This window comes from Protopterus annectens, chromosome 10.part0, assembly GCF_019279795.1.
Source record: "Protopterus annectens isolate FY-2018-M chromosome 10.part0, PAN1.0, whole genome shotgun sequence".
NCBI classification, from domain to species: Eukaryota; Metazoa; Chordata; order Ceratodontiformes; family Protopteridae; genus Protopterus; species Protopterus annectens.
In genome coordinates this window covers 562,093,150-562,116,296 of record NC_056744.1, presented here as the reverse complement: position 1 = coordinate 562,116,296, position 23,147 = coordinate 562,093,150, and positions in this window count along the sequence as shown.

Below are 23,147 nucleotides of genomic sequence, written 5' to 3'. Positions count from 1 at the left end.
CTTCATTGAAGTGGACCTGACTAACTGCAGCTTACAGGCAAATCAAGGAAAAAAAAGGAAAAAGGTTTACGATCAGGCAGTAAGGTCACACAGCTGTGCAGACACCCATGAGGATCCGAGGAATGAACAGAGGAGATGGAGAAACACGCAGCTGTTGTCTGGGAACCATCGTTCGCGGGGAGATAATTGAGGGCTACCCATGGACGCAAGCTCGACAGGTGCCTAATGCCAGCTATGACGATAGTTTAGCATAACACCAGATATCCTTTGGAACACATAAGAATAATTCTTAAGCGCTCATTTACAAACCTGGACTAATGAACAGAGGAAGGAAGGGCAAAGTGAGATACATTCTGTTCAACAGGCCCTCTAACTCACTGATCAAAAGCACAGAGAAATGTACCACCAGTTTATTAAGGTTTTCCATCAAAGCCTTCTAAACAGACTGCCATATATATTAGATCAAAAATATAGTCCAGCACTGGACAGGCTAAAACTGTAATATTATCAGCTTACAGCAAAGCACAGACTCCAAAGGCAGAATGTCTGTATCCAGATACAAGCTATAGAGGTCCCGGCTATCCACATTAAAGCCACCAGTGTAAAAGGAATATTGTCCATATCACACGGTCAATCCCAAGCACTTGCAACCCTGCAAGAGCACCCATTGACCCCCTTGCTTCAATATATTTTAATGCTGACCCACTTGTAGCCCATGTCATAGGAATCAAATTGCCATCATATTGCAACAATTAGGACATGCAGAAACAGTACAGGCAAATGCTAAATTTATAAAAATAAATGCCTGGGTACTGATGATCTCCCAGGTTGATGTGTGCAGGTGTTTACCTCCATGGGATCATATTTTATTAGTTTACGTTTTTCTTCCCTGAATGCAACCAAAACTAATTTGCTTTCCAGAAAACAGACTTATAGTTTCTATTGTGTTAAACCATGGAAAGTCCCCACTGTCTTGGGCTCTTGTAAGCTAGTTAAATTGTTTAATAAAGACTATAAGCTACTTATGTGAAACCAGACTAATATATTCAACATTCATAGGTCCATATTGCAAAGACCTGGAGAAATTAAACAAAGCAAATAACCAGATGACCCTCAAGAAGCTTGACTGCCACACTGGGTGTTCTATTTCCCATATATATGACATTTCTAATTTCTAGAGCCTTTCAGAACATTATATTTTCTTTGTAAGGAATCAGTGCATGCTTTCTGAAGTTCTTTCTGGATTGCTCGTTCAAAAAATAAGAGATGCTGTATTGTACAATAAATTGTGTCTCATACATTCCACATGGCCTTTTGCTGTGGATTTCACTTGATTCATTGTTAATAAAGTTTTGGTTCTTCTTTATTATGCTTGCTCTGTTCACTTTTGTTCTTCTTTTTGGTTTGTGTTTGTCGAGGATTCTTGCAATATTTGCATTTGTTTTGTTACTGTTACACTAGCTATTGATTTTTTTCAGGCTCCATTGCTTTCTGGGGCTTCTGATGCACTCCCATCCCCAGAACTCAGCTATTACCATTAGCTGAAATTTCAGCTTGTAATTGTTTTAATTTAATTGAATTTAATTTGATGAGTCTAGCAGTTAGCATTTCTTCAGTAAGCCTTAGACATCACATGATGACTCCCCCACTCTAGTATGTTCCTTAACCAGCCTATTTACACCTGTTTTTGAGGCAGTGTTGCAGCTGCCTTATGTTTACAGATAACTCACTGCTTGTGACATACTCAGACTCTCCCTGTGAGATGTGTAAATATTAGACAAACTGGACCTAAATCTGTCCAATACACTAATTATCAGTAAACAGCATCATATCCCTGCACTCACATGTGCTGAGGTGGTCAAAATTCCCAAATTATACCCTTCTGAATTTAACATAAAATACCCCAGCCACCTAGAAACACTCCAGTAACCTTTCACACAGCTACAATTTCACACATAGCTAGTATGATATTGGACTGCCAAAACTGAAAGACTGTACCATTTTTATTTTTATTAATTTCTTATTAAGTTAAACCCACTGGACTGAATTATTTATTTTAAGGGGACCTTGGCTGCATTGTCTGGTTACAAGACTTGCTTATAGTCATACAGTAGACAAATAGAGGTAGAATAAATCAAACTCTGTGCCCTAGACTTTAGGAAACACCTCATTAATAGTTCATGACATTACTTACTCTGCATTGACTACCATACTGTCTTAAAGTCTTCCTGACCTGTACATGTGCTATCAAAATCCTAGTTATTAGATACTGGTAACACTGTAATCATGAGGTGCAATCATCAGAAAGGAAACTATCTAAAGACAATCTTATTAGAAAGAAATAAGTCATCCAAAGATGTAAACATCATTACATTTAAAACTGGATGTAACTTGATCCAAAATAAAATACCTAGAAAAGAATTACATGATTCCACAGTATTTTTTTGTTGTTGTTGTTGTACAGTAGATGCTTATAGTTACATCTTTGTGTTTTTGGAGCTAAAATTAGAGTTGTTACTAAGGCCCTAGAGGCGATATACCACCTCACATATGAGCACAACTTCTTGGTTGTCTGTGTTACTGTGTGAAATCTTAGGTTACCCATGTGATGTATAAAGACACTGTTGAACTCAGTACTAATGTATCCAGGGAATGAAAGTCTCCAGTGGTGAGCACTATCCTGTTCTCAGCAAGAATGATGGCTAAATATAAAGGGAAACAAAATGGCTGCAGCTATTACCTGGCAAATATGGCATAAAGTGTGCATCTGCTTGGAATGAAATGATCAATAGCAGATGGTCTGCGCCTCCCAACCCAAGGTTTTTGCATATTGGTTAAACCTTCTACTACCCTATAATAACTTTGTCAGGCTGTGTTCATTTCATTAACAATTTCATGTTCTAAATAACATTTCAAAAAGTGGCTCTGCTTAATGCTAAAAATTTAAACAGTAGAATATCTAAATTAGTGGCCTTCGTATCCTGTAGATAAATAAATAAATAAGCAAAATAAATAAATACATACATACATACATACATAAATATTTCTGCACTTACATAATATTGTTTCCACGTAGTGAAAGTATTGACACTTTACCTATCACTCATTCAGTACCTCTGGAAACTATGGAAGAGCATCATTAATTATTCAGTACGCTAGCATCTCATATCAAACACCAAGTAACACAGACATGAAATTTGTTGAAGCATCTGTGACTCTTACCAATTCCAGTTATCACATCATTGGTAATTAAAGAGTGGTTCAGTGGTGCAGCAGTTAACGATGTCAGCCCCCCAGCAAGAGGTTCTCTGGTTCAATTCTCATCTGGGGTGCCTTCTGTGTGGAATCTGCTTATCCTCCCTGCATTTGCATGGGTTTCCTCCCACATTCTAAAGACATTCATCTGGAACATTTCTCCCTGGGCCTCTGCTGAAAATAGGCTTTGTCCTAGTTGGACTTTCCCAGTCAACAAATGTTAAATAAATAAAATAAAGGTCCCCATCTATGTTGCCCATGGGATACTAAGAATACACAAGTTAAGCTGACTATCATTCCAGTTTTGAGAAGATTTCAACTACCCATCTATCAACTGGTTAGTTTATACAACTAACAAGTGCACCCTAAGATTTCCGAATTGTGAAAAAGATCAACAGTCTTTACCAGCTAGTCCATCTTCCCCAAGGGTTTCTACTCATTATCACTCGCTTACTAATACTGCCTGTAGCTGTGGATCTCATGTAATGCCCCCTTAGTAAATGTAACCAGTCAGTCATGTAATGCCCCCTTAGTAAATGTAACCAGTCACTAGTAATTTTCCCTTTAAACATGCTTTACTCCTCATATGTATCTCCCCGTGTTCAACTATTTTTCCAAAACCAACTACTATTATTTGACAGCCTATTAGACAATAATACATGACACACTCCTCCCATGCCAATAGGCCTGCATACTCTAGTCCCTTTTTGATAGACTTATTGTAATGTCCATTCTTATCTGGCCCAAGTATAGTGACAAACCTGAAAACAAGCCCACACAATACAATCATCAAATAGACCAGCTTCATAACAAGAGTAACAAACTCCTACCCATCTACAAAAAAATCTTCTCTCATTCTGTATAAAATGGAATTAAATTGGGTAAACAAAACCCTCAAAAGTATCATTTGGAAGTGCAAAGCCAAATATGATCTTGGGGTTGTTACTGTCACTAAAAATGGACACAAATCCTTCTTCAATTGTATGTCACAGAAATAATGCATAATGTTTTACAGGGCATCTGCAGACAATTGCAACATTCTAGCCAAAACAATTACATTTTAATTTCATATTACTTACTCAATCCACAATTCTGTCCATTCCTCCATATATCACATCTTCTAAAATACCTATTTACAAGGTCCTGTGTGCTCACTCCATGGCAATAAAGAACAGCTTTGTGGGTCTTGACAACATTTCCATCTGTCTCAAAAGCAAAACTGCACCTTGCCTGATCCCTCATTAAACTATATGTCCTAAGTCTCTGTTTTGGTTATTCCCCAGATAGGTGAAGAATAGTCATTGTGGTACCACTTCCTATAGGTGTCCCCACTACTGACCCAAGAAATTATATACCTATTAGCCTTACTAGCATCTTTTGAAAGTCATGCAACTAATGATTATTAAGTTGATGATCAATGATGCTGCTAACCTCCAAATCCTTGAATCTGAACAGTTAAGTTAAAAACAGATTATGCCTACTCAGACTATTTGACCTCCTTGAAAAAAGTTACAGAGGTCCTAAATGAAGGACATTCCAGCCATACTGTATACCTGCATAGGCAGAAACTTTTGTTACCATCTCTCATAGTTGCATAATTGATAAACTCAAATGAACACAGGCCATTTTTTTGGAAGGAGATTTGCTGGATAGTCAATTAGCTCTCCAAAAGACCACACACCATAAAGGCTGAGACAACTCTCATAACAAAAGAATGGAATGTCACAAGCAGTGTCCCAAGGTTTCAGTCCTTGACTTGCAACTTTTTGTCATTTATTTCTTAAATGTGCAGGCAATTGTCAAAGAAATGTAACTAATCAAATTTCATGATGTCTGCTAAACTGGATACAGTTATCAATTCCCCCAAGGACTGTCAGATTCTCTGTCAAGGTCTTCACTTAACTAATAAATGGTATGTCAACCATAGAATCACCATAAATACCATGAAATGCAGCATATTCCCCTTTGAAAAGTATAATGTCTCCTAATCATGTCTCACTTGTGAGTAAAAAAAATGTATCTAGCCCAATGTACTTTAGGGGTGTCTGTGCTATATCCAAAGATATTATCATCCCACTTTATTCTTTCCTTATTAAGCCCATCATTGAGTATAATGTCCCCTTTTGGCACGTACCTCACTAAACATTTAGAATAGCTCAAAATGCCATATAAATACCTACTCAGCATAGATAATACTGTAAGAAATCTAAGTTATCCTTAAAGACTAAAACCTTTCTCCTATAGTCTGTCTCACAGGGGCTGCTATGGGGGTGGGAATCTGAGCTAAGGTTTTTTGGGCTATAATATACAACAGTCTTTTCAATGTCATCTACCTTTATAAAGCCAGCTGTGCAATTAATATCTACTCTAAAGATGTTAACATGCACAACCACATTAACAATACTCTCTGGTAGGACACGTGTCTAACTCCTGCTTCATGGAAAAATTCTCCTTGCATATTAGACAGAGAAATTCCCTTATTAACTTCAAAACCAGACTGGATGATTGAATCAGAGATCATATATTCCGTCCTGGGATATATGACAGTAGCTTATTCTCCTGAAGGAACTAATAGGCCCTTAACTTTTGGGTGAAACGACTAAGCTTCCTAATAGCCACTTAGGCTACAGACTATGTGCAACCTTATAAATGAATGAACCTTGACTTACTGAGTCATTTAACTAGCATTGTACCTAAAGAACTACATATGGATGAATGCAATATTTAATTTGTCGGTTACTTCCTCATGTGAAATAGCGCTGAATGCCTTATCAGTAAGAGGAAAACTAGTATGTATGTATGCTCAGTCCTTCTTCAGGTACAGCTGTTACCTTTGCAAATAATGCAAAAAGATTCAAAATGCAAATCTTCCTATGACAAATACATGAAGCTCCATATCTGATAGAAGTAGATCCCTTGCGTCATTTTGGATAAGCTCCATTATGGCCATCTTCATGATTTGATTATAACATACTAGTCAAAATGACAGGCCTAACATTTGGGTACTGTTACCACAATGGGTTGTTCAAATGTATCAGAGATTGGACAATATGCTAACATTTTGTTTAACGTGATTGATAGTGATTAGTTCATTTGTTTCTTGATTCTATGTAGGAAAGCGTCAAGAATGTCTGAGAAAGACCAGTTAACTTACCCAGTTAATAAATAGATTACAAGAGTCCAGTTTAAAAAGGTTACTGTGAAGTGCACACAAGGTGTACAACTTGAGATAACCATTTCTGATTCAGAATCAGCCCTAACATGGTGCTGCAGCATAGAGGCATGCGGCACCATGGGGGATTGCTTCCCCAGTATGCTAAATATGAATGAAGCATTCTGGGAGAGAGAGCGATATGCTCTTCCTTTGAACTGCCAGTGAGAAGACATTTATACAGCAAAGTAATGTAATTCAATGAAAAAAGTATCATGGCCTCTTTTGACCACTCCTGACACAGAGGTAAGTCCTGAGGAGTTTATCAGACAGATAATATTATTTTGTGTGTGTGTGTGTGTGTGTGTGTGTGTGTGTGTGTGTGTGTGTGTGTGTGTGTGTGTGTGTCTACCTGATAGGTCACAATAGGGAGAGTTAATGAGATGATAGGATAAGGGTGTGTATGAGGGGGGTAGGGGTGGGTGATGGGGACTTTCATAACTCCACACTATCCTATCCTGCACCATGGGGGGGGGGTGCACAGAAGCCGTTATGGGAACTCATTAATTTCATGCTTTAATGACCCTTACACATGGAACATATGAACTAAGGGTAAACAATAATCACCAGGAATAACAGCTAACATTGTGTCTTAACTGTACTTAGCAAAGATATGGGTGGAGGAACACTGGTTACCTGGAAGAACTATACACATTGCGTCTTAATAGCACAGGATTGGGAGACATTAGACACCAGGGATAAATAATTAACAATGTGCCTCAATGACACTTAAACCTGACATTGGCTGGTGGGGGGACTAGACATCAAGGATAAATGTTACATTCTGTACCGTAATGCCACTAAAAATAATGGGGATCGGAGGGGAACATGGGAAACCAGAGGAACTCTCAGATCCTGTCCCTTAACATCACTTAAACATAACATGGATTGGAGAAAACAGTACACATCAGGGACAACTGTTAGATCTCATGCTTTTGATAGCTCTTAGGGTCAGGAGGGTGATAGCTACTAAGGAGAACACTTTAACAATGTGTCATGAGGGTAATTAGGAAAAACAAAAAGAAAAATGATGTGGGTCAGTAGAGAAAGAAAGACTAGGGATACTATAAACAATATGCTTTAAAGGCACTAAAATAATACCAAAATTGTAATGTCCTGTGGATGGTTGCCCTCTGTGTCACTAATAGACATTAGCAGTGTAGTGTTTAAGGGAAATAAAACTTGGAAAAAAATTGCAAAGAGGCGATAAAAAGCTTCCAACTATGCACCATTGCCGAAGGAAACAACTATAACGTGTTGCATTAGCTGATAAGTTAGTACAATAACCATTTTCTACCACATATTAAGGATCTTAGACATAATTCAATGCCTGCAACTGTTTGTGAGTTACAAGGAAGAGGGAAAGGTAACAATAAGCATGCCTCTCAAAAAGATATCTATATAAATCCAAATTTAATGCTGGTACAAAGGCACATAATCAGGCATGGATTTTAATTATCCCTCTTAAAAACTTAAAATGTCACTGCAGTAACAACTTTTGCCCTAGTATGCATTTAGTGAAGGATATGATGCAAACTTTGGCTTGAGATGATTGCCACTGCTGAAGCAACACCCCAACCCCATATCCAAAAAATGGGAAAAGGGGTTGAGGATGGATGGATGATTTGTGAATCTCTGAAGTCAGGCATTAATGGCTGACTGTAATCATCCTTGGTTTACCAGGGCAGTTTAAAAGCAAATATTATGGATGTTTAAACAACAAAGGGACAGGTTTGGTGTGTGTGTGTGTGTGTGTGTGTGTGTGTGTGTGTGTGTGTGTGTGTGTGTGTGTGTGTGTGTGTGTGTGTATGCGTGTCTTTTAATGTGTATATGTGTTTGGGAGAGTGAATGAGGGGATTGCTTGTGCTAACATGGCTGCTACTTTTAACTGCCACAGAAAGTATAGTTAACAGCAATTCAAAGAAATGCAAGTCAGCTTTCAATGAGATATTTCCTCATTGTGGCTAATGTGTCTCTGAATCTGATAGCACCTCATCACAGAAACAGGGCCTCTTTACTGCAGCCCTTAATTTTAGCACCATGTTTCTTTCTGAATCCTGAAGCAGTTTTTTTCTACTTTTTTTCTTAACACTGCTGCTACTTTATCTCTTTCTAAAGACTGTTCCATGTTTCTACCAAATGCTTTGTTTTTATCCACCTTATTATTTTGTGTAATGTTGTGCTACATTGTTTGATATCTTTATTTTTCTGTATGTGAGGTAACTACATGACCATGTCTTAGTGCCATTTTTTTGCATGCATTTAAACAGCTTGCACAGTGACATAGCAGTATAGTAATTGGCTAATCTGATTCCTGTCCTTGAACTATGTGAGAACTGCTCTTACTGCATTTTTCTTATTTGTTACTGGCTTAAACTGTTTCTGATTCATATTCTTTTTTTCTATATATTTTGAATAATCCTGTTAATTAGGTTTTCCTTTTGGACAGGTTAATTCATCAGTATTTAAAAAGGAAATCAGTATTTTTAATCTGGTTTGTTAAACAGTTTTGTTTTATATGATCACCATATATAATGAAAGAATTAAATGTTTGCATTAAAATGCTATAGAGGTAACGGACATTGCATTTTGCTGAAGGGATGCAGATTCAGCAAAGTCATAGTCTTAAGTCTGGTTCAGTTTTTAAAATGATGGTTCAGGAAGATCAATCTTTAAGATGAAACTCATAAAAAATCTGAAATGGAATGACAGTGGCTTGTCAAAGGCTGGCAAACTACATATCCTGGTGATAATGTAATTATGCCTCAAGCTTCTTGGCTCCTAACGTGAGATCTACTGAAGCAGATTGAATGAATTGCATTGAGTCAGCAGGAGTCATGACATTTAAAAATACAAATTGAAAATATTCTGAAGAAAATAGTATCTAATTTTGAATATGTGGTGTAAGTGAATATGTGTGTACGTGCATATGTGTGTGTGTGTGTGTGTGTGTGTGTGTGTGTGTGTGTGTGTGTGTGTGTGTGTGTGTGTGTGTGTGTGTGTGTGTGTGCGTGTGTGTGTGTGGGTGTGTGTGTGCGTATATGTGTGACCATGTAATCACATGGGTATGTGTTTGATTTGCATGCTTTTTTATTCCATTGGATTTTAAGATGTAGCCTGGGAGATTGTATTATAATGAAATTAAACACTTTTGTAGTCTGCATGTAAACCGTGTTACTACATATTTGTTTGGATTGCAACCTCAAAATATTATGAATTAAATTATATTATAAAACAGGCAAAATGCAGCATGTTAATTTAAGCAAATAAATGCCTTTTGAAGTTAGTTGTCCTAAAAGTGAAAATTCAAACTACAGTTATATACTAAATCAAAGCAACTATACTGCACAGTAACCAAGATATTTGGTAGTCATTTTTATAATGCAATAATTTTCATCATCATTGACTTGTTGTTACTGTAACCTAACCAGAAAAATAGAAATGACATATGATAATGTTTGTCTATCCAGTCTGCCAGGTTCTTTACTTTGTAAACACTTCACAATGACCTTATAACTAAATTTAATAAATGTTTTATCCAAGTGTCTGTTACATGGAATCTTAAGTGACTGTTTTGTTTTGCTGTAACTCTAAAAAAGTGACTGTTTTGTTTAGCTATCCCTCGGATTTACTATTCTTCTGTGCAGGACTAGCTTAGTCCTGCACGGAAGTGGCCGTTTAGGAGCAGAACGGCAGCGTGCCTTGCATATTAATGATGGCGCGCTGCCTGAGCTCCTAATTTTACACGGAGTGTGTAAGAGTGCAGGGGGTGTGTCTGAGAGCAGAGCTCTCAGAATATACATGCCCCTGCAATGAAGAACACCAGAAAGGCCAAAGAAATGAGCGACACCACTCATAGCTGTCCACATAACCCCAGCAACATCCCCCATGTGTACAACATCAATGGTAAATACAAATAAAATGAACAAACCTTTTTTTTTATTAAGAAACCGATTAAAGCTAACCATAGGTGCACGGGTGTGAGCATCACTTAGCTACGGTTAATGCAGCTTAAATGGCTGAAGAAGATAACAAGGAAGATGTAGGCAAATGAAGCAGTATAGCAATAGTGTAGTGAGCAGAAAATTCTCCTTATGAGCAGGCATTCCCGGTTCGAGTCCCACTGCAGCAGTACTGAATTAAATGCACATGTGAGGTGTCAGTGTCATAATGTTGCAAAGTCCCCATATAAGCACATGTGCCCCATACAGTAGATGTACACAGGAATCATGGATACAAATGGAAGGTAAAATGTGTAATGAATGACAACTTCATAAGCTTCCAAAGCCCCCACCTTCCCAAGAATCATTAGATATTACTGTCTAAAACAGTGCAATTGTAAGCGGGAGTAAGCACTAGTAAGCAAGTGTAAGCACCAATTAGCAGTAGTAAGCATATTTAAGCACTAGTAAGTGAATTAAAGCCTGTTTGTGCAGGGGTAAGCAATGCTTACACAGGTTAAGCAATTTAGAAGCTAACTGAGTATAAGAAACTGTAACCGGAAGTTAGCATTGCTTTCCTCCGCACAAATCCACTTACAACTGGTTAAAAGTGCCTTAATTACTCTGTATCAAATGGCCCTAACAAAATAAACAGCCTCTGCAATGCTTGAACCCAGGACCTTGCACACCATAGCAATTTGCCACTAAGCCATGTCAAAGATTCATAACCCTGATGTTTTCAGAAACATATCATCCAGCCCAGTCATTAACCAGTACAAGGAATGTATTCCAATATGTAGATGTATGTGTGTGTGTATATATATATTAATTTTCTAAATAGATATAACATATCTATATATTTAGATATAAATATATATATATATATATATATATATATATATATATATATATATATATATATATCTATAAACATATATGCATCCATATGCATACATCTATAGATATGTAAGCAGATATATATATATATATATATATATATATATATATATATATATATATATATATATATATATATAGGTATATATGGACATACATCTGTAGATAACAATGGGAACATAACAAAAACATATATGTCCACATGCACCGTTAATGGGGTTGAGAGGACCCAAACAACATACATCTTGTACAAATAGGTATTCCCCCCGCACATCCAAATATGTCTGCCCTGCAATACACTACCAACTGTTGCAGATCCCATAACCAGGACCTGACACAACATGGGCACAAGATGTTAACATTACTCCATCCTACCTGTGTGATGTCAGGCTGGTATAAGTAACATATCATGCAGTACAGTCTGGCTCCCATAGGGAATTTATAATGTGGCAGCAATCAACATCCCTAGGGTACATATACACAGACACATATATGCAGATACAGATATACGCAGATACAGATATACACACACACACACACATATATATATATATATATATATATATATATATATATATATATATATATATGTGTGTGTAACTACACATACACATGTAGAGATATGTATAGTAATATACATATGTAGAAGGTGCACACAACCACTGTTACATACACTGGCCTCTGGACTGCATAAGGGCACACATGTATTGTGTAGTCCACACATATATGGCTCCAACCCCACCGTATGTGTGGGGGACACAACAGCAGTGGACTGATGGCAGGAATGGCAGCGTGACATACTCACAGCCCACTACAGAGCAACACCTTACAACTTGTCATATGTGCAATGCCTGGTATGTAGGTGGAGGACAGAGGCTGGAACACAGGCCCATATGTAGAAAACTGTTGTCATACACTAAGCAAGTCACTGGTGTTACAGGAGATATCTACAGCTGGCAGTGTGTGCAACATTGATGGGTATGTCACATGTTAACCCCTTGTTGGGACCACATTGCCCCCATCAGTGAAGTATGGAATGGGAATATGGGGAAATATGGCAGGTATAGTTGTGGAGGTGGTCAGGGTTGGTAGATATAGAGGACAGTCTACAGGGATGGTATGTGACACATGTGGTGGGTAAACACCCTGAATGGTGTGTGTGGTCTGTGATGTGGACACCCCATGGGCCCCAGTATGGACACAATGGGAACAAGCCTCCCACCAACTTCTACTCACAACATCAGTCCACGTCCTGAAGGTGCCTGGCCTGGAGGCTGAGCAGGAAGAGCATGTTGGCCCTGTGAGTGTGTACTGGGTGCCTCAGAGTAATGTAGCACATCCCACATGTGTCTGTGGAGCCTGTTATGGAACAGATCCTGGGCTTGACTTCAGGGGACAGGAACATGTCTGTGTATGCCCCCAGGGGGGACAACATCCCCTGGGTCAGTTTCACCTGACGTTATTTCTGGACCAGTACAGGAGGAGGCCCCAGGGTGGGATACACATGTGATATGGCCAGGTAACATGGGCAGATGATTGCAGAGAGGTGGTTCTGCTGGGCAATAGTACATATACATGCTGTTGTGTCACTGTTATAGAACATATGTTGGTAGTAATAGTCTACACAATCCTGGAACATGTCCAACAGCATGCATAGATATCCCCAATAACACAGAATGTCAGATGGGCAGCAATCACAAAGCAGCCAAACCACAGGCATATATAGAACCATAGTGGCCCTGACAATGGCATGCAGGTGAATAGTCTGTAACAGGCCAGCAATTATAGTGTCCACACAGGGAACATGGCTACAAACACATAGCAGAAGGTGTGGTACAATACAATATCTGTCCCACTGGTAGGTAAACTGTAGCCATACCTAATGTGTTGTGTGTATAGTTTGTTGTCACTGATATGGTGGAGGGGTGACAGAGATGTGTATTAAGAACTGTGGTAACCTTGCTGTATGAGTTGCTCAGACCTGTCTCCATCTTTATGTATTTCAGCCAAGATGTCACATGTAAGGCTACCATCATATTTAGCTGCCGAAAATGAAGTGCTGCTCACGTATTTAATCCAGCACTAGCCTGTGCTGTTTGGCAGGGCTGCTCATGATCAACAGGAGTGGACCACCCTGTGGAATGACCTAGTCCACAGGGTCAATGATGTCAGACTGCATAACTGCAGTTATGAGTAGGTCCAGCATCATTGTTCTGACCTGCTTCATAATGCCTGTCAGTGTGCTGCTACATTCAGGGGGGGATTACCTTGCCACAGGGGGTGGCCATGCCATCCATCCCCCCTGACACATGTGGAGGAGCTCCTGGCCAACCTCATGGCACCTGCCCATTTGGCCAGCCACCAACCACCGGACACATTTCTGGAAGTGGGTGCCACCCACACACTGGCCAAGGAGCGTGCAGGTAAGGCCATAGGGCACATCAGTAGACCACTGTTGCATATACATCTGCGTCGGTACAGGTAGAGCATGCATATCTGACATGTCATAGGTATATTATGTTGCTGCATAGTAGTGATAAACAGATGTCCATATGTGGTAGTATTGTGGACACATGTCGTTGGTGTATTGTAATACTGCACCCACCCTGTAGCACTGTCACAGGTGTGGGCACTGACATTGCATCTCTCACCGTCTTATGTAGGTCCCTCCAGGATACCACCAAGGCAGTGGCCTGTAGCTGGTGAGTATGGCTTATGTAGATGCTTGCCAACACACCGGGCATGCAATGGTGATGGTATATTCCATGCACACATCTAACACACCTACCCAGAATGCATGCTGTACATGTGCACATATTGTTGCTGTGAAATGCACGGCATCACAGGGGTGACCGTGATGGGGTATCGGAAGGGTATGTCAGACACCTGCATGATAACTAACATCCTGTCATTGTGGAATGTGTCCACAGGGAGTAACATAATGGTGGGAGACATGGCCTACAGTAGGGACATGTTTGGAACAACACCCATATACAATGCAACACCAGTGTATACACCTGTAGGACAATGGCAACTGCTGCAGAGATACACTATGTCATAAGACATTACAGTAGTCCACATTATCAGCTGGGACTAGGCTGTAACATGTGGTGTTCAGTGTATGGGACACTGCAAAGTGACGTGTATGGCTTACTTGTCATGCATCTGTAAAAAGGCTGAAGGAGGGGGGTGTCAGCATGACACACTAGTGCACAACGGCAAGGGTCCTAAGGATGCTGAGAATGGCAATTTCTGCATATAGTCAGGTTCAGGACTTGTGGCAGATGTAACCCTACCCCCACAGCAATAGTGACGGCAGTGTGTGAACACCAAGGGATGTGGATATGAGTAGATCTTGCAAACATGCAGAGTAGGGGGACATGTGTAGGGCTGACTTAACATACACTGGCAATTGCAGATGGCCCACGCTGGTAGGAGTAGTGACTCCTGCCAGGAGTAGTGACTGCTGTAGTATATACAACAAGAGGTGCATCAAACCATCATAGCACACATGTGCCCACACTGAGTGTATGCATCGCATACAGCAACCACACACCTAACACATTCCATAGACACTGCATGTGAAAGTACAGGACATATGTCACATATTGGGCACATGTACTGTTAAGATATGCAGTGATGTGGTCCCAATGCAGATCACGGATGGGTGCATCATATCAGGATGGGTGTGTACACCCCCCATAGCCACATTATGCTCTGATGGTTGTTAGTGTAAGAGTATTGGATTGGTCATACATGGTCCGCTGATGTTGAGAGCTATTAATCAGGCATCAGGCATTCACAAATGACATCTGTCCACATATCATCTCAGGTATGAGTTACTGAAAAACAAAGTGGCTATAAGCATTAAAGCTGACATAACTGAAACAGTACTACACATTCTGCAATGGGTTGTACACCTGTGAGGTGTGGTTCACACTACATGACAGGGTGCAGAATAGGTGCACAGTAATACTGCGTACATGGGTGCAGTGGTATCCAGGGGAAGGGGCATCACCTAGTGACACAGCACATACATCACACACATGTATACTGCTGCTAGCATGTATTGACTATAGCTGAACTGCATGCTGTTGTGTACCATATATTCTGCATGTTGACAGATGGGTAATAGGAGGACTGTGTGTACTATCATTGTGCAACCTCATGTGTGTGTGTGTGTGTGTGTGTGTGTGTGTGTGTGTGTGTGTGTGTGTGTGTGTGTGCATCCTGGTGGCTAGTTAGTTTGCCTCTAGGGTCACTCTGGTGAAGTGGAGGGAGGTTGATGCATGTAGGATGCGTGTGTGCATGTGTTTGTGTTTGTGTGGGTGGCCATGTATGCACATGTGAGATTGTGGGGTGTTCATACAGCAGTACCTCCCTTTGGGACCATGCAGTGCATGGACATGGACTGCCACATTACACATCAGGAATACCTGTCATGTGTGTAATCACAAGACAGCTGATGGTATAATATGGTCTGTAGCATGGAAGAGGCATCGAGAGGGAAGGTAGACACCAGTTACACCCTTAATATCGCATTCAGCAGAGAGGTCACCTACAACCCATGTATGCAGCACTACAGATGCATTGGGGAAGTAGTAGTCAACACCAGGGAGTGTCTCCAAGTATTACAGTTGTCGCATGATAGGCTGAATGAGCAGCATATCTGGCATGTACTGAGCATTACATACACATGCCACAGCAGTGCGTGGTATTATGGATAGAACATAGTAGCCCACACATAAAGGGGCTGTGTTCATGATGTCTGGACATACAGATGGTGCATACTGAATGACAGCAGTGAGGCTATGTAAAACCACTACACACAGGTCAGGCAGGTAATGTAGTAACAGGTCTTGTGGTGTGACTGCTTGTGTAGGCATTTAGAGGACTGATAGGTTAATGAGTGTTATCAATGTGTGTATGTTAACAAGTGTGATGCAGGATGGGGTACCACATGGACATACATGTGGGACTGTTTGTAAAGCTATGGGCAGGTACGTCTTACAGATATGTGTGTGTGTGTGTGTGTGTGTGTGTGTGTGTGTGTGTGTGTGTGTGTGTGTGTGTGTGTGTGTGTGTGTGTACATGTACTGTTAGTGTTGTACAGATTTTAAAGGGCATTTATTGTTTTCTCCCACAAGTGGCGATGTGGGTTAGGGTCCCTTCTGCATGCAATCTGATGTTGGTGTCTATACAGACACCGAAGATGATGATAGTACTGTTGAGGCACAGGTGGGTTTGTCAGGGGCCGACACTGTGCCAACAGTTGACATCCCCCCTTTTAGCCACCCCAACCCCGCACACAGTTTCAGTGCCTATACATACCCCATCACCAGTAGCCATAGTGGAGGGACAGCTGGCGTATGGTGTCAGTGCACAGTAAAGTGTGGTAACCATGCCTTCTGTGTCTGGTCGCAGCAGGCATAACTGGATGTCTGGCAGGGCACCACATAGGCAGATGTCCCAAGGTGCTCTTGGTAGGGCCACTGGACATCATGCTCCTGGCAGAGGCAACATAGCTGGTACCAGCAGGCACATGTTTCAGGCTGTCATGGTGGCACAGGCACTTATGGAACATTACACCAGACAGGGCCTGAGGCTGCAGAGGGCTGCTCTTGCATCTGTAAGCGACAACATCCGTGAGCTGTCTGGTGCCATCCGTGCTTATACTGAGCTCAAGGATAGATGGCATGGTGAGATGATGGCCCTCATTGGACATAGTGGGTCCGTGCTTCAATGTGTGGTGGGGATGCGGCAAGGGCCGCATGGATGTGGGCCAGCAACACCAACAGCTGGCAGTCAATGTGGACATGCTAGGACACCAAGGGGCTCCTGTAGTGGCAGTACCATCTCCAGCAGTGTGGGGGGCTGCTGTCTACACCACATCATAGCAGGCTACATGCACGTGGTCCTGGCAAGTCCCAGGAGGGGCCTGGTACCAGCAGACATTTGTCATCAGCAGGTGAGAGTAGCACATCAAGGCATGTACCTGGACGTGCCCATGGAACCCCTGGCAGGCAGTTTACTTATCCGTGACCAGAGGCAGTGAACTGCACACCCTGCCAGGTATGGTCTGCAGCTGTCCATAAACACCTGTGTAGGGCAGCCACATGGCAGAACTGCGTGCATGCATACCCACACACTATACAAACACACCTAGGGTAACCCCATACCTACACACACCACAGCACCATGCCCAGCTCAACGCAGTACACCCCTCACCCACACACATGGTGTCAGATGTATGGCCCTCCCTTGGCCTCTGGCAAACTAACATCACACACTGTGCATATGATGATACCTGTGCCACATCCCTGTCATCCATACCATCAATGCAGGTACAGGCTAATATGGTCCTGATGCACATGGTGACTGTACTGCAGTGTACCACAGTACTGCAGTGTAACATGTTGTAAGGAGTAAAGTGTAATGCATATATGGCAGGTAGTGCAGCCATCCAGCAATGATGCATTATAGCTGTTAGTAACACTGGTTGGTTGTGGTCCCTATAATGTTATTCATTTGTGTTGGAGATGTACAAGTGTCAGCACGAGGATGGTCTGCAGTCATATTCCACAACAGGGTATGACACTGTGGTGACAACATGTCTGTGACATATCTGGGGTACAGTTGAACACATGTCACAGGTTGCTAAAACAGTTATTGTGTGTGCCACTTGGGCAGGTGACCCACTGAGGTGCTTATTCCCTGCAACCTGATGTAAACCCATCCACATACATGCATACTGTTACTTGGCAATACTGGGACCAGAGCCCTACCTAGCTATGTAGTGATACTGAAGTGTGTGACTGACATTGAACACACCACACAGCGTTTAGGATGAGGTGTGTCCCAGGTTACATGTTACATGCAGAACATCCCTAGACATGTACAGTATGCTAACAGGGGATGTAATGGGTGTATATGCACAATACGTAGTGTGACATACCTTCATATACACATTAACAGACACATAAAAGGCAGACGCACATCTATGATACCAGGGACTATTGCTGCTATGTGTCACTGCAAGGGTGCATCGCTGCATATGGTCATAGCCATGTCCCTAGCTATTGTCCAAGGAGAAATGGGCTGTGTAGGGGTTGTGTGTACAGTGGTATCCTGCCACCTGCAACATAGCAGAGGCAATCTATTGACTGTCACTACTGTGGTGATCCTCAGGGTGAGAATGACATGCATCATCCAATCCTCCAGATGCCTCCTGCACATGGCCACTGAGGTGATCAAGTTGAAATGTATGCAACATGCATTACAACCCATGGTTAGTGTCTGTGATGGAGACCTGTACCCAAGCATGTTCTGTTGACTGTGATAGTGTAGTGGTGGTACCCATGGCATGTGGTGCATACAGGGTGACATCTCCTATATGTGCCAGTTCTTACACAGCTGGGCAGACATGTCAGTGTCAATCAAGCTTAGGTTGCCTGTACATATCTCAGCTGGATACCTGCCATCTGCACATCTGTACAGGGACTGACAGTCATCAGCTTGGCAAGTAGCTATGCAGTAGGATGAGTGTGTTGACAGATAGATGTTTGACAACAATATGTATGCCATACCTACATGTCTGAAGCCCTCACTAACATGTGCTGCACAGACAGTAGTCTACAGTTACAGTCCACATGTTGGATCATTACCCAGTAAGGGGTATATACTATGACACAGCTCACACACCAGGGTTACAACAGGAAGGCCTCAGTGTCCAGCTATGCCGGCAGGTGTGCCTGTTGTCAGTACTACATTTCGCACTCTGCTCTTGGCTGGATAAGCACTGTCAACAGTAGTACTGCCATGATACACTACATGCCAGTGTGACAGCAAGTACCCAGACCTAATACCCCTGTATGTAACACATTCACATGGATAACAGTGGTGTACAGGCCACATATACATCTGTGTCCCACTGTAATAACAGCATGTAGGTGCATGTATTGTACATGGCATTACATACACTTATTACAGATGTGAGTACCCTGCTATGTTATCAGACTGGGTGGTGAGAACTAGTTACCAGGGCTAAGTCATGCTTAGCAGGTATCAACATTGCTCCAATATAACAGCTAAGCTGATTTGCACACTTGTAAGCAATGCCTACACTGTGTAAGTGCCTGCACCTTTACCCATAGCTTAGCACCACTTAGCTTTGCACAGACCCACACAAACCCACTTAAAGCTGCTCAAAACTGCCTTAACCACTCTGTATCTGACAGCCCTTGTTCTGCCCAGAATCAAAATGAACAGCACTTGCAGGACTTGAACCCAGGACCCTGTACACTGCAGTCACACTTTACCACTACAACATGACAACTGCAAAGATAGCTATTGTTTTACCAATATAGCCACCAATACACATATTGTGTAGTATTGAACAATTGCCTTTACTTCCTAAATTGTGTAGTCCTTGTTATTAATATGACTGTTGCATCACATATGTTGTTTTATCATAATGTACACATAGCAGATACATACAGTGAGATACATCTGGGAGGGTATACACAACTGTGAGATTTACACATGACAGGAATATGGTTATATACATATAATAGGTCTATATATGTCTACATGTACATAGACATGTATACTCATACATATGTCTGTATACACATCTGTATAGTGCAACATATATATGACCATGTGTACATCTATTCGTATGTATATATATATATATATATATATATATATATATATATATATATATATATACATATATATGTATATATAGATATATGTATATATAGATATAAGTATATGTATATGTATATATAGATATATGTATATATGGCTATATATGTATGCACATCCTATGTGTACAGATATGCCTAGATATGTTGGTACATATGTAGATATCTATAACTATATGTGCATACATATCTATTCTGATATACCTACTACTGTCAATATATATGTAGATATCCATATGTATATGTGCATATGTATCTCTATCTGTATATGTGCAGACATATATTGCTCTGTATATGTATATATCTGAGTGTTTATATGTATATCTATGTACATGTACATATCCATCTATGTATGTCGATATGTATATGTGTATATATCTATATAGATATCTGGATAATTATATATACATATATTTTCACCATATGTCCTGAACATGGAGTGTAGCCCTTCCTCAGCCCCTATAGTCCCAACTTCGTAGTGCAAGGGGATGTCAGGTATGCATAGCAGGTATATTTGTACACTATTGCTACTGTAATAGGGATTGTCTTCACAGACATGGTGTGTGTGTGGGAGGTCACATCTGCTTTTAACATGTGCACCATTGGCTAGTGTCAGACATCCTAAGGACATCATAGTACAGTACCACTGCTGGCATGCAATGCTCCTGTGGACTACAACAGAGATATTGGCCAATACATGTGGACAGTCTGACACATTCTGGACAGTCCACAGGTATACATAGAAGCCCTTAGTGCAAGAAATGTGGACCAAGCCTGAAAATGTGGATGTTAACAGCCATGTAGATAGGTATAACACGTAACTACTGGTATACATTTGCCCTCATAGATTATGCATTCACATACCCCTGTCTGTCCTGACACATAATGACCACTGGTACAGAGGTGCCATGGTCACATACTACCCACTATATATTGGCATACATCTGTACAGCATCCCACTGCTCTGTCTGATATACATGACTGTTATGGTGGCCTGGCAGTAGTACATCTGGCAAGTATCTGGACATGACATCTCAATGGGTAAGTACACTAAACTGCTAGGCATGTAACAAAGCACTGGGCAGGCTACAGACAGACTGGCTCAACACTGGCTTACATTTCCTATGGGGGAATGCACATGAACCTGCATATATAGCAGGCTCTACTGGCATGTCACAGCACAGAGTAACATACACCTGTGTGAAAGTGCATAACCACAACCAATGTGAACACAGCCACAGCCACATATGGTGAGCTAGCATAATATTACAGTATATGGATTATCTGTTCAACACATCCTCCTATGTGCCACTCACACAATAACCTTACATATACTGGGCCACTACACTGTGTGGTCCGATGCCTGCCTGTGGTATGGGACATGTGTGTGTATGGCCCTACAACCATGTAAGCCGATAAGGTAACATACAGTGGAGCAGCATGTAACATCAGATAGAACAGGACCAAGAACAATGATATCTACCACAGTCTGTACACAGGCCAAGGTACATATTAACAATACACAGACTGTCAACAGTCACCATAAGTACACAGACCTCAGTACTGTACACACAACCACAGAATGTCCAGGTTATGTCATCAAATATAACCCCTACTATACATAACATGTGTAGCAGTCTGATATATCAGTGGCTTGTTATCAGATATGATGTCACTAATTATTGTGTACAGCACATATGCACCTCTTACTGCATGACATATGTACAAAGGTTGACAGAGTTGTGGCTGAAGGCACATACACTGGGCCAATATTGACATGTTGCTGTGATAACCTCATACATTTACTGTTATGCAACATATGTCCTATGAGGGATATGAAGTCAGTAACTCTCACATCTGTCATCATCTACAGACTGCAATCATCACACTACCTGCTGCAATTCACAGATAGGTGCTCTGTGGGTAAAATATGAAACAAAAGGCACCACACACTGCCCAGTCTGCAGATTACTCTACGGATGGGGGTTTCCTCATAAACATAGCACTGACGTGGCAGGTATTAAAACATGTAGGGCAGCCACATCCACACACACCCTGTTAAACCAACATTACTCCAAATGTAGTATAGCAGCACTTACAGTCTGTAGTCAGGTCAGGCACATCCACCTCCTGTTTGTTGGCCTGTTTCCACAGTGTATGTTGTTAGAGATAAATCTCCAATCCATCTGAGATGCTGTTTGCCCAACAACAGACCGAGTTCCTGCTCACAGTGAATGAAAAGGCCCAACACCAACATGATGTTCCTAGATATTGGAGTGTGTTTCCATGCAATTGGCTATGGGAATGTTACCACAGCTGTTCCAAATGCAATCAGCTAGAGGAGGGCTGCAATTCGTGCAGAGGCCATCAGCTGATCATGAGCATCACTTAAAATACACATGCTACTGCCTAAGCAAAGCAGGTGTAAGTCTTCACATCCACCAGAGAGGGAGTGAGAGAGGCAGACAGAAGCAAAGAAATGTCAGGGAGGGGTGGGAGAGTAAAGCTCAAGCATGTTTGTGTCACGCACCTACCAGTACAGGGTATCAAACCCCTGACAACTACGCAGTGCTATCATGTGTCTATGGAGTTATTGGATGCACCACATAGGTTACATGTTGAGGAGCCCTCAAAACGTATATGTGATGGTGAGTAATATCTGCAACAGGGATATAGTAGCTTTATGGTAGGTGTAGTACACATGCCTGTCCACATGAACAGGTGTCAGCATCAACACAGCCACACTCTCACAGGGACACACACATTGACACACTTGGCATGGCCAGGGATACAACTCACTACTAGTGATATTGCCACAACACAGTACTGTGCAGGTATCACATGCACCACAGGGGTCATACAAAGGTTATATGGGCAAAGAGTATGTGGAGGTGTCTGACAGACAGCATGTTTCAGTATGCCAGTGGGGGTTTTAGTGAGTATGAATGTGGTCATACACATCAAACAACACACACACATGGCAGTGGGTGCCAGTACTGACATGCATGGGTGCATTGCTTCATGGGTGTGTAGTGGTCGACTGTGCCAGATAGATATACAAGGCTAGGTGATGGGTATACCATGGCATCAGGCCACAAGATAATGGTCTGTAAAGTGGCTCAGAGGTGTAGTGTC